The sequence below is a fragment of the Calypte anna genome, chromosome 2 (assembly GCF_003957555.1).
Source record: "Calypte anna isolate BGI_N300 chromosome 2, bCalAnn1_v1.p, whole genome shotgun sequence".
In the NCBI taxonomy this organism is placed as follows: Eukaryota; Metazoa; Chordata; class Aves; order Apodiformes; family Trochilidae; genus Calypte; species Calypte anna.
The window spans coordinates 80,694,093-80,706,660 of record NC_044245.1 but is presented as its reverse complement, the minus strand read 5'-3'; positions in this window follow the sequence as shown (position 1 = coordinate 80,706,660).

Below are 12,568 nucleotides of genomic sequence, written 5' to 3'. Positions count from 1 at the left end.
TATATGTATTTGTTATGTATATTGCTGGCCACACAAAGCAGCACACACAGACACACTCAACACACCCACAAACACAAACAGAACCAATGTCCCTCCAGTAGCTGAGCTCAGGAACCCGGTCTACCAGTAGCTGACCCTGGATCCCAGTATCCCCAGTCACTGGCACCTGGCCATGCCATCCCCTGTATGGCACAGTATGGACCGACCACTAACTGTGCTTAGACATGGAGGGCACCCAGCAAGTGGCCTGGGATTCTCACTCCCTGCAGCTGATAGCACCTAGGCATGCAAAACCCTGAGGCCCCCAGCTTCCCCCCAGCTGCTGGTATATTTAGTCTCTTCTCTGCTCAGGTTTTCTCTAAACACCTTCATCTAAAAACAAAACAAAACAAAAACCACCAAAAAACCCCCAGTCCCCACAAACCAAACCAAACCAAAACAAACAAACAAAAAACCCCGCAACCAAACTAAACTATTAAGTGTTTTAGTCACATAATGTTGTTTTGCATGTGGTGAATTTATGGACTATCTTATGAACTCATCACAAGAGTTACTGAATACCAGAGACTCTTAAATCAGTCACTACTTGGTCACCTCTACTGCTCCTTTTTTTCTTCACTAATAAAATCTAATTTTTATAACATTTTTTTTGTCTTGGATTTATTTCCTTTTAGCAAAATACATTTCCTTTAGCAATCAGAAATGGTGACATAAATACAAAATCTACTTTATAACCATTTGAGTGAACAGAGTTACAGTCTGATGTTCACACAAGTTCTAGCAACTTCTCTGTCAACTTCCTGGAAGTAACTCACATGTTAAAATAACTACAATGCAGGCTGTCTCACACATGTGCAAGCTGAGCAAAGGCACCTTCCAAGCATCAATATAAAGCAGTCCAGTAAGACTGTGGACAGCTAGGAAAAGCAAGCTTCTCTGTTTCTCACATGACTTTATATTAGTATGTCATTACTATTCCCATTACTGTGACAATATTAGGCCCTATCTGGATGATACCTACACAGAAAAGATGGCTTACTGAAGCAAACTTTTACTTTGTTGTTTACTACATTGATGATTTTCAGGGTTTTTTGTTTGTTTGTTTGTTTCTTTTAAATAATATCAATAGATTTATACATAGATTACATAGATTTGCTTGTGTTTGTGCTAGTGAATTTTAGGCAAAGCACTGTTTGTTTACAGGAGGAGCAGAAAAGGGAGTGATAATACTGTGCCTGGCAGGGTCATGGAACAGATCATCCTCAGTGCAATCACTCAGCACCTGCAGGATGGGCAAGGGATCAGACCCAGCCAGCACGGGTTTAGAAAGGGCAGGTCCTGCCTGACCAACCTGATCTCCTTTTATGATCAGGTGACCTGTCTGGTGGATGAGGGGAAGGCGGTGGATGTGGTCTACCTGGATTTCAGCAAAGCCTTTGACACCGTCTCCCACAGCATTCTCCTGAAAAAGCTGTCAGCCCACAGCTTGGACAGGAGCACCCTGTGCTGGGTTAGGAACTGGCTGGAGGGCCGGGCCCAGAGAGTGGTGCTGAATGGGGCTGCATCCAGTTGGCAGCCGGTCGCTAGTGGTGTCCCCCAGGGATCAGTGTTGGGCCCAGTTCTGTTTAATATCTTTATATATGACTTAGATAAGGGGATTGAGTCCATCATCAGCAAATTTGCAGATGACACTAAGCTGGGGGGGAGTGTAGATCAACTGGAAGGCAGGAGAGCTCTGCAGAGGGACCTGGACAGACTGGAGAGTTGGGCTGATTCCAATGGGATGAGGTGTAACATGACCAAGTGCCGAGTCCTGCACTTTGGCCACAGCAACCCCATGGGGAGCTCCAGGCTGGGCACAGAGTGGCTGAGAGCAGCCAGGCAGAAAGGGACCTGGGAGTCTGGATTGACAGGAAGCTGAACATGAGCCAGCAGTGTGCCCAGGTGGCCAAGAAGGCCAATGGCATCCTGGCCTGTATCAGGAACAGTGTGGCCAGCAGGTCCAAGGAAGTGATTCTGTCTCTGTACTCAGCGCTGGTGAGGCCACACCTCGAGTACTGTGTCCAGTTCTGGGCCCCTCAGTTCAGGAAGGATATCGAGGTCCTGGAGCAGGGCAACCAGGCTGGTGAAGGGACTCGAGCACAGGCCCTATGAGGAGAGGCTGAGAGAGCTGGGGGTGTTCAGCCTGGAGAAGAGGAGGCTCAGGGGAGACCTCATCGCTGTCTACAACTCCCTGAAAGGAGGGAGTAGCCAGGGGGGGGGTTGGTCTCTTTTGCCAGATGACTTTCAACAAGACAAGAGGGCATGGTCTTAAGTTGTGCCAGGGGAAGTTTAGGTTAGATATTAGAAAGAATTTCTTTACGGAGAGGGTGATCAAGCATTGGAATGTGCCCAGTGAAGTAGTGGATTCTCTGTCCCTGGAGACATTTAAAAAGAGACTGGATGTGGCACTCAGTGCCATAGTCTGGTAACCGCAACTGTGGTAAAAGGGTTGGACTCGATGATCTCTGAGGTCCCTTCCAACCCAGCCAATTCTATGATTCTACGATCAGAAGCAGAGTTTGGCCATACATTTATTAGTGAATTATACCTTAAATATGTTCTAAAATGCATGAGTGTAGCATAAAAGGTAGGGTAAAAACACAAACTACAAAGCACAGCTCCATTGTTTCTAGAGACTGTTTTCCATAACACTGTATATTTCAGTCTAGGGAAGTATACCTTTCCAGGCATTTTGAATTACAGCCTTTGAATGGACTTTCATTTTAAGTAAATGGTTTTTGGTACAGGCTCTTCAGCAGGCACTTGGAGTGGATATCAGTGAAGTCTCCAGGTGATTTTGGTCTGAGGGAACAAGGTCTTTCACCTCTCTTAACCTCTGTATAGATTCCTTCAGAGAAACGTACTTCCTTTTTCTGCTTTTCGCTCCAACAGCAAGGCCAGCTGTTTTGCAGCCAGGCTGGGCACTCAGCCAGAGCATTACTTATTCTAGAAAAGGTTTTATCTTTCTTAAGGTATACTGTAAATATTTTGTTCTAGCAGTTCTGATCTGAAACTTTCCTGGGTGATTGATGAGATCTACCCTGAGACATCACAGACCATTTCTTCTTCCTGCAGATGTAGCTTCTGTGAGAGCAAAACCTTTTGTCTGTAATTGTTGCTGGGTTCAACGTAGCCCAAACGATAGAGCTGAAAATGAAGGAGAGACTTTGAATCAGGCCCAGCAAAGAATTACGCCATGCAGTACAAATGTCAAGAAATTATTCTCAGCAGCTGTGTGGAAAGCTGAGGCAAAACTGTCTATCCCATAAACAGCACAGTCAAGGACAAACCACTTCCACTGTATCTCCTAGTCCTATGCCAGCACTATTGCTAGTGATGGGAGATGGTTTCCAGGCCAGCACCAGGCAATAGGATCCTTGCAGCCAGCCTATGCAGTGTGTTACGTGCCATAATCTGCCATCAGCAAGTAACATTACAATCAAGGCAGGAGAGGGATTTCCCTTGCCACAAGGATGTAGGAAGTAGAAAACAGCAGGAAGAAATATGGGAGAAAAGGTGAGAGAGCTTCCACATCCTCGGGACAGCAGTTGTCTACAGATTCTGGTAGGTTTTGCTCTCCACTCCTAACAGGTAGAGCCCAAGGAGAGGCTCTGAAGTGGTCTGCACTTCACAGCCAAGAGTTTGCCAGAGATTCATGCAATGGCACTCTTGAAGCATTCCATTGGGTAATAATGTGACATAGACCTGGACTATATATTGTTCTCACGGGTAAGTTAAGGTAGAGAATGATTAAGAGAGTCCTCACTAGGGGTGTAGAATGAGTCAGTCTATACAAACAAGGAGCCAGAGGAGGATGACTGTGTTGTGTAGGAACTGGCCAAGTCACTGACACAGCATCCCACGAGAAGACTAGTGTCAGAAAGGATGACTTCTGCACAGGTTGAACTAAGCTATTAACACAGGATGGAACCAACAGAAGCGTTTTAACAAATTGCAACAAAGTTGTCAGAGAGGCACTTTTCAACCAGTTAGTGATAAATGTACATATCTGGAAAGGGCAGTAGCCTGGACTTGTGCTCAGAATGACTTTTGTGGATTTGTCTTCATGGACAGCCTGACTGAATTCCTCTTAACTCATGGTAATGAACTGCCCAGGAGTTGTTCATTCGATGCATTTTGGTTTGCAGTTTTCTCCCACCATGCAAGACTCAGAGGCAGCACCTCTCCATGCTGAGCCACATGGTTTAGCAGGGTTCTGAGAATTCTGCAGAGTCCTAAAAATGTTTACATTTACATTATGTTAGTGTCTTTCACCTACTGAGCACATGCTCAAGAGATTATTTCCATTCAACAAAAACAGGTTTTATGAACCATGTCTGTCACCACATCGTGAGGAACCACCTGGGATAAACTTCATAGATATCACGAGGTAATTCTCACTAGCTATAGCCTAGTGATCAAAAGAGGCTCTTCAGGTGCCTCTAGGCAGCCCTAGGATCACAAACATATTTATCTTGTGTCCCAATTAACTTTTTTTCCAATGAGGGGTTTTGTGCATCCTTGCCACTACACAGACATTTGAGCAAGTTTTGATTTTCTGCCAGCAGAACAAGTGCTCCATCTACTTGCTTCATGGGATCAGTCAATACCACACCGTAAACTCTGCCAGAGACTCTGCCAGAAAAAGTGTTCCATTGCAAGCTTCATCTGGCAGCAGCTATGACAAACAAACAGCTTCTGGTTAGAGTTAGAGTTGTAGTACTGGAGGCAAGGCTGTTCAGAGGCAGACTCCTGCAGGGCAGTCAGACCTCTCTCTCACTCAGCTGGGAAACACAAGAATCACCAGGGAATTGTCTGGACATTAGAACTCAGCAGAGAAGATCAATGGCTTGTGAGGCTTCCCAGGGGCCTCACAGAAGGAATCTGAAGCTGTTGGATGCTTTGAGCCAACAGTGTTTTTTAGGCATTGGAAAAAATAAATGAAACTGCCCCTTCATGAAGTTTCATGGGTGCTTGACCTTAGCACGTGTCAGGGGGAATGGCAGCCTCTCCTGGCTCCAGCCCATGACCTTCCTGCAGGGGCAACAGCTGTTCTATTAGCTCAACCTGAGCACAGCCATCACTGAGATCACCAAAAACACTGATCTGTTTCAACACTGACATTTCACTCCTCTTTCCTCATGCCTTTTGTGCTCTGACCACAGCAAATTAATGCTGTGACTTCAATGTTACATGCATGTCTGTAGAGTGCCCATCAGCCCAGAAGCTCAGGGACATAGACTTGCTCAGATTGGACACTAATACTGTGAACAGAATATTGAACTTAGTTCACATGGCTGTGGAGTAGAGACTGCTATTGGAGATGACCCTCATGTTCAGCACCCATACCCACAGACAGGACATAGAGGCACTGCCATCACAAGGGGGCTTTGGGATACTCAGGTATGTCCTGTTCATCTGCAGTCGTTGGTATCTCAAAGGCATGCCTGTTCCACTGTATATGTGTAAGGTCCCAGAATTAATAGGTACCGAGACATTGAAGAAGTCCTGGAGAAGTCCCAGATGATCCTTGTCCACAGTTTGCTCATGTACTGGAAAGAACTCATGCTGAAGCTGTTTTTCATGATGAATCAGTGCTCTGCCAGCTATCTTGCCCCTGTGGCAAACACCCACATCTGCCCATGCTACCTCCTGTGTTTTTCTTATTCCTAGTCCAGGTCTTTCTCTACATCAGATTAAATGTTCAGCCATGCTTTTTAACAGTCTTACACTTTTCCAGTCCTTCTTCCTAACTTTATTCTAAATGATTTACTAAACTGTATTATTCTTTCCTATCAGTCCCTAACTAATCTATCCTATAGCTGCTGCACATTAACATTACCTAAAAACCCTGCCAAAAAATCTTGCTCTCCTTTGATCTTCTGTACTCCTCTGCTCACTTATCTGTGGGCCAATGAGGATATGGCTTGGGTCAGCACTTTTATACTGACATCAAGCCATTTCTCTTCTGGAAATCTCTTTCCAAGGTGTCCAAGTTATTTAGTTGTGGTCCAAGAACAGCTAAAAAAATAGCTTTGAAGGTGGAGATGCAGAACACAGACACACTTAAGGAGAAGGAGGTTCATTGCAACAGAGTGCAGTTTCTATTTAAAGGGTGAATGCATATAGGTATGTGCATGTGCTGCCTATAGATAAAGACTAGTGGGCAGGATGAACCAATAAAATTGCATAGGCAACTGACCATGCAAGATGAATTACCTTCTAGAAATTTTTAGAAGATCAAATATGGCTTTGATCTGGCTTGGGAGCTAATAAAAGTGGGCTACATCTTTCACCATGATAGTTTTGACTAACACCTGACGTAACTTTAATTCTTTCCACAGTCATAAAGGATTCGTCCAAGTTTAGTATAGAAACAGCTGGTGCCCTATCTGTTGCCATGTCAGCGTGGCAGATGAGGGCTCCAGGACACATCCTCACTCAGCACATTTTACATCAGGTCTCTTTTGTCCCATACATCTTACTACTTTCTAATCCTGTTTTTTAAATAGTGTCTTGCTTTTCTCAGCAGAAATCTTAGATTCAACAGATCTGAAGGAAAACATTTTTATTGTAACATTGTCCTTACAAGGAATGCATTACTTACAGATTCTTTCCCCAGCAGAAGGTTGAGCCATATAGCCAGATCTACATTTTCCTTCCATTTTAGAGCATGAGGAACCTTGCTGTGAATTGTGATCCCTTCCCCTTGCCATGATTCACATAGCAGGTTCTCTATGCCCTCAGCTGTCCTCTACACAGTAGCCTGCAGAAAGACAACTTAAACATGATCCTGGGACCTCCTAGATTGCAAACATGACTAAGGAAGGAATCCTGATCTGGTCCAGGAATTTGCTTCCATGAACTTTAATGAGAGTGTCCTTAATGTCTTTCCTCAATCTGTCATTCAAAGGCAAGTGATTCTTCTTATAAAAGCAACTCCACATGGTTCTGCATGAACCAGGACAGGAAAACAGCACCTGATTTCATAGAATGTTCCAGATCTCTCAGAACAATACTTTCAAGAGTTTCATAGATATTTAACATTAACTTACACTCTTTCTTTTTACAAATTTCCTGCACCTAAAATTATTCTCTGTTCTTGTTATCACAACTTAATTTCCATGTCTAAATAAGTTTTTCAGGAAATCCAGTATGTAGGATTTAATTCTAGTCAATTAAGTGTTAGTGCTGACAGTATATTCTCTCTCTTCGGAAAACTGAAAAGTCCTAAGAGCAGAGATTCCTAATATCTGAGTTAAAAAAGAAGCCTTCCATAATCTGTCTCCTTTCAAACTTTCTCTAGATGAGGAAGAGAAACAAAATAGAAAACAAGAACAATGTAAAAATTTGCACAGTCTCTCCTTGAAACAGAACAATCAAATAATTATTTGGTTTATGTCATGGAAAACTGTAAAAAAATTGGTGTTAAGTATTTAATTGCTGTGTAATAAGGCAGAGAAATACACATATTAAAGCAGCATTTTGAAAGCAATTCCTACCAGAGCCCCAAGCATACCAAAGAAAATAGAACATGGGTATACCGAGGTGACACGTTTATCTTGCTCCTGTTGGAGTATTGCACATCTGTACAACGTACAAAGCAAGGAAAGTTCTCCAAGACAGAGCTCTTGCAAGAAGTGTTGACACATCCAGCACTGTGAGGCAAGAGTCACACCTGGCTGTCACACACAAGCCTGCCCCAAGGTGCCACCCTGCCTGCAAGTGTAATTGAGTGGCTTGTGAACTGCCTCCCACGCTTTCTCCACTTACCACCCAGCTATTTTATGTAGGCAGCTAGAAAAGGATTTTCATGTGTATGAACACGCCTGGCTGGAGGCTGCAGCTGTTCAGCTCTTGATTTATCATCTGTTCAGCTTCTTTGACATGAGGCTGGCAACTCTTGTGAGAGTGGGGGAAGATGGAGTGGGAAGAGGAGATGGCTGGTGGTTGACAGCTGCTCCAGCCTCTGCACTTTGTCTCTGCATATACCCTTACCCTAAATTTGGCTGATGCTGTGTTCATCAGAAGAGAACGTTGAGCCATGAAGAGTGGAAGGACTGAGCAAAGTGGAAGATTTAAGGAGGAAAAGGTGACATGATTTTAGCCTGTTTAGGGTTTTTTTGTGCCAGGCCTTCCTTAATGGGAGACAGAAGACATTTTGGTGATGATAAAACACCAGGTTTCCAGAGGAGAGATTACAAGTGTGCCCTAAATCATGCCTTATAGGAATCAGAAACTCCTGTTCTGCTTTTCCACTTGTCCCCCCATTGTGATCAGCTCTGTCTGAGAGAGGAAAATTCTGTCTCTGCTCTCAAAACTGGGAGGAAAAAAAATAAAAATCACAAAAGTGCAGCTAAGGAAATTGTCTCCTCTTTTTCTCCACTCCAACACGGGCTCCTGGTGACTACCACACTCTGGAGGTAATTTTTTAGAGATGAATTTCCTCTGCTGGACAACCTTTCTGTCTGTCATGCCCCCATCCAGCTCAAGACTGTGGGTTTTTTCAGCTCTCTTCTCTTCCTGCCTTCAGCAGATAAAAGACTGACCAGAAATACTGCTGAAACCTACACTTGGTGTCTTCTCCATCTGTCCTATGGGCTACAAAGAAGGAGATCATAGCATGAAGGAGGCAATGTGTCAGAGGCTTGCAGCTAGGTTGTGGTCTTATGAAGGTTGTTTGGGACAAAATCCTGGAGATGTGCTGGAGAGTTTGAAGTGCTGGAGAACCTGTTGGTCACCTCTCAGCCACTGTGTCATCTTGGTGGAATCACACCTGTGGCAATTCCCAACTTCAGAGAACTAAGATGCAACAGAACTAAGGTTGCATCACACAAGTATTTGCATCTCAGCTTCCTGGGGTGTAAAACGAGCCATATTGGAGGTATGAGAAACTGCCTTCCTCTACCTGCATTAATGAGTTCAGGGGACTTGTTAGAAAAAACTTAATAGCAAGCACTTGGCAACATTGCCCTGTATACATCTCACTTAGCTATTCAATTCAATTGTCTTTATTTATCAAAACATATAAACTATTCACAGATTTGGAATCGCAGCCATCAGGACATCAAAGTTATCAGCTACAAGGTTACCAAACACTTCAGCACTGTGACTGTTGCCAAATGAAAAATGCATTTGGCAGAGGCTCAAACCAAAATAGAATCTTCATCCAACAGGGAGGTGTGGTTGTGTTTCCTGTGACAAGCAGACAGATTAAACCACTTTTTAACAGATTAAAGAAATGACCTTAGGAGAAATGAGACTACATTTTTAGTCATTAGCTTTGTAGCTTCCAAGTTAAATAAAGAGCAGATAAAAGGACATTGTATCAGGTATTTCAACATGACATTAATAAACTGAATAAAGCATTTGAACTCAACCATGGTAATTGAGGCATTGTGTCCCCTGAGGTTATAATCTTCTCAATATCTGGAAAGATATCACCAATAGGAAGGATGCTCTTTTGAAAATAAAGCAAGTTTTTCTGAAGTTCAAAACTATATTTGACTTCCAAAATTTCTGAGTCTTACCTTCAGTATTTTCTTTCAGTAAAGAACACCTGACTTAAAATCAACCAGTCTTTAAAAAAAACCACAACAATCCTTGCAAAGGAAATTCTCACTTTAAGGAGACAAGATTAGAAACATGCTTTATTTAATTTTTTTTTCAACTGAGATGCTAGAAACAGAGGAGATTAAGAGCTGGTGTTAGAAGATGGTTATTTCTCTATTCCTTGTGCTACAACAGGACATTGGGTGTTATATCTTTGTGTTATACACACTTTAGACGTAAACATGTAATATCTCTTTTTCTGTAAAGGGATTCCAGTGACTCGTGACAAGCTCCAAAGCATCATGGGTTACACAAGTGAACTGGCGTGTTAACAAACCATTGCTTGAGAGATTTGTCACAGGAGACTTTCCTCTCATTGTCCTTAAAATGCAGATCCTTGAGTAGGTTGTACCCAAAACTTCCATCCTATGCCCACTATTAAACTCACATGGTATTTGCTGCCTTGACCATATAGAAGGAACTGGCAAAGCACGATTTTAGCTTCAGAAATTCTGACTACAGGAACACAGTTTAACTGAGAGGCAACCTCTTCCAGGAAGACTGTAGCTACTTCAGGAAACAGCCTGGCCCCTTCCAAGGCAGTGCTGGGGTTGGCGAGCATCCTCCTCAATCTAAAGCTTCTTCTGAGTTAATGCCTCTTACAAGGCAGCACTTGTAAGCTGCAGCTATACCTCAAAATGAAGTCAGAGATAATTTAGGCAAGTGGGAAATCAGGCCCTCATGACTTATAAAAGATGTCAGTGAGGCATTGCCTCCATAAGATTGCCCTTGTGTTTGTTTTTTTCTTAGTTTGTTTATTTGTTCGGTTTTGTTTGGTTGTTTTTTTCCAAAACACTGATCAGTACTTTTTATTAAGATTTTTAACTCTGCAGCTTGAAGACGAAATCTATATCTGTTGTGTGGAAAGTCAAAACATGAAACTAAAACATTTGAGATCTCTGTGGCTTCCTCAGTCTTCTCTGAACTTCAAAGTGGATCTACAAACTAATCATCTTAACCAGCAGCATACCACACTGGCCAGGCTGGCAGAAATACTGCCGATGCTCGCCTCTCCCTGCTGAACCTGAGCCATCATAGAGGCAAGAATGCAAAGTATTCAGGGTTAAAAGAGGAACCAGTCTAATTCTGTGGTTTATTTCTTATGGCATTTATATAACAAGAAGTGTAGAGGAACTGGTTTATTTCTCTCCATTCAAATTCAATTAAACCCAACCCAAACAAAAAATTTCTAAAGTTAGAAAGTAACTTTGGTTTCATCAGATGGAAATCCTGGTGAACACACTTTTATATGAGACAAGTTTAATGGCTCTTTCATGTGGTTTGGTTTTGGCTAGTTTATTGTATACTTTTACATGTAGTTTGTCTCTTATTCCTGCAGATCAGTTTCTTAACAAAAATAAATGAATTACTTGTTGTTCCTAAATTACTTAAAACACTAAACATTAGGCTGTCACCCTCAAAGCTGTTTATCTTGCTCTGAAGTCTAAGGATACAGAAAATGGAGCTGCATCAAATACAACTGCCTTCCGCTAACAAATGACAGCCCTGTTCTATGACTCTCTCTCAATGTCCCCTTAGTGCCAGCTCTGCTCACAAAGTAAACTCATTCAAAACGAACTGCTGAAAATGATTACTTTTCTTCCTAGTGCAGTTTTCTGCTGAATTAATAAGTTAAATCATCTCACTGATGAATATCAGGGCTTGTGTGAGGGAGCAGGGGAAGGGCGGAGCAGGATTAAGGAGAGTAGGACCTCTCCTTATCTCTTCTTTTGTGTCATTACGTCACTAAATACCATAAGATGTACCTCACAACTGCATTGGAGGGCTGTGGTAACTTGGATTCCCTGCTGGGATTTGTCATTATGCATTTAAAACCCTTCTCTTTTGCTGCTGTTCTGCAGTCAGGTGAGGGCTGTATCCAACTGACTGGTGATTCCTAGACCACTGGAGGCTCTGCAGGTATCCAAGGGAGAGGACAAGCGAGCCACACACATGCTGAAGCTGCTCAAAGAAAAGGGCAGATCTCTGGATCAGAACGAGAACAGTTATGAACACCAGACTGGAAGGATGGCTATTAAAGTAGATCTTTATACCCCAGAAGAAACGCTGTGAACCGGCATTTGATCCCACCCCAAAAGCCATACGCACCCAGTGTTCACCACACATGACACCCGTCCATCCATTGACACCTCCTGGACGGGCACTGACTCCCTGAGATTCAAGTCCAAAAAACCTCATGTGTCCAGTGGAAATGCAGTACTTTTCGTGGTTCTAGAGGGACAAATAGTAGAGCCCCTCCTTCCTTACAAACTGCATGTTTCCACCTGAACGCACTTCTAAGCCTCCCCCTTCAGCCGGGGGTCCCGCACATCCCTTCTCAGCCCCACCACTCCCAGCCATCCACCACTCTGGAAGCAGATCTGCCTGCACTCGCTTCTCACCTCAACCACTCCTCAAAATTCACCTTTTTACTTCTGTGGGCACCAGGGCTACACCTCTCTCCGCGGGGACGACCTGGCAAGAGGGAGACAAGGCAAGTACCGGTGCAACACCGCCGCCGGACCGCGGTGGCAGCTCCAGCTGATAACGATCGCCGTCTCCCTCGCACCGGAGACCGACAGCGGGGGCCACGTTCACCAGACCCACGCTCGCCGGCTCGCCAGCCCCAGCCCGCCCCAGCAGCCACCGGCGGGGCTGAGGGAGGGTCTCTTCGCGCATGCGTGATGGCCGCCGAATTTCCCCCTCTTCCTCCACCCCGCTCCCACTAAGCGCTTCCGAATACGCCCGACGTCCCGTCCCGTCCCCCCCCATCCCTTCCCCCCGGCGCGCATGCCAGGGAAACCTTCCCCGTGTCCTTCTCCCACCCTCTTCCCACCGGGCTCGGCGGGCCTGACCCCTCCCCCCGGCGGAAGCCATCGCGCATGTGCGGTTGCCAGGGCGGCCGTCTCCGGTG